We start from the raw sequence: 1,058 nt of genomic DNA on the forward strand, positions 1-1,058 counted from the left end.
GTGCTTATGATGAGGAGAGAGCAGGATAAAGGCCCTGAGCAAGGTGGAAGCAGGGAGAGAATTGTGGTGTTCCCAGGGCTGCTCAGGAAGCAGGGTGAGAGTGCTGACATGTCATTAGCCTCTCAGGATTGTGTCTGGGCCATCAAATCTTATTTATCACTGTTATATCTTTCCTTTCAAGGTTTCCTTGGCTTCCTGTATCTCCTGTTTTGTTTTCTGATAAAGAACTGAAATACCATGGAGACAAACTCCTTATAAACACCAAGCAGACAGGTAGGTCAGCCAGTTTTCAGCACATTATTTTACATGACATATTGAGTGGGAGCACAGTGAAGGCTGGCAAAACATCCAGTTATACTGAAACCAATCAATTGTCTCATGCAGTGGATACAGATGATTCTGTTCATAATAAAAGAAGAATAAGCTCTCTGAGAAACCAGAAGTGACATGCTGTGTGATGCATCTCTCTGTCACAATTTGAAAAATCAGATAGATAATTTAATTACGTTCTTTTTTCATCCATACTGTTTTCAACAGCAGCAACTTTAATCTGCCTTCCCATACCAGATTTATCCCTTAGTCAGGGATTACTAAGTCATCTTTAATTACATCAAAGTTAACAGGAATACTTGCAAATTAAAACAGCACTCACTAAGAATAAGTCTGGGTGAGTCACATTTGAACTTTTATCCTGAGGTATAAAATAAAAAAAATTTAAAAAAAGGAAAAATATTTAATTCTCATGACAACCTGTTGGTGACAGCAAAGTTTCATTTAAGTGCAGCATGCATTGAAAAACAAGCAGGAATAAACCAAGCTGAGCCCTGCATATTCTCAGAGAGAGGTGGACTCAACAGATTTTCATTAAATTGCTTAATTATGTTTATATAAGAAGCACCTGGTTTCTTCTAGTTTTAAGGTGACTGTCTGACCCAGCAATGCCTTGGCAGGTAAAACAGTGACTGCAAACAAAATTGCAGATGGTAGGGTAGGGAGAACTCATTGTTTCTTTTAGGGAAGAACAAAAATTCTCAGAGAGCAAATTAAAACCCATCTTT

The sequence above is a fragment of the Cyanistes caeruleus genome, chromosome 15 (genome assembly GCF_971803275.1).
Source record: "Cyanistes caeruleus chromosome 15, bCyaCae1.hap1.1, whole genome shotgun sequence".
NCBI classification, from domain to species: Eukaryota; Metazoa; Chordata; class Aves; order Passeriformes; family Paridae; genus Cyanistes; species Cyanistes caeruleus.